Below are 333 nucleotides of genomic sequence, written 5' to 3'. Positions count from 1 at the left end.
GTGGGCTCTTCTTGACTCTGAACTGAGAGAAGCTCTTCATGCTTACTCTCTTTTGTCACAGAGGGATGGCCATGTGCTTTAGACACAACGTAGTCCCCATTCAATTGAAGGACTAACTCTCCTCTGTTGACATCTATCACAGCTTCTGCTGTGGCTAGGAAAGGTCTTCCTAGGATGATGCATTCATCATCTTCCTTCCTAGTGTCTAGGATTATGAAATCAGCAGGGATGTAAAGGCCCTCAACCTTTACTAGCATGTCCTCTACTATTCCATAAGCTTGTCTTATGGACTTGTCTGCCAATTGTAATGAGAACAAGGCAGGTTGTACCTCA

The sequence above is a fragment of the Arachis duranensis genome, chromosome 10 (assembly GCF_000817695.3).
Source record: "Arachis duranensis cultivar V14167 chromosome 10, aradu.V14167.gnm2.J7QH, whole genome shotgun sequence".
In the NCBI taxonomy this organism is placed as follows: domain Eukaryota; kingdom Viridiplantae; phylum Streptophyta; class Magnoliopsida; order Fabales; family Fabaceae; genus Arachis; species Arachis duranensis.
This window is presented reverse-complemented; position numbering follows the sequence as displayed.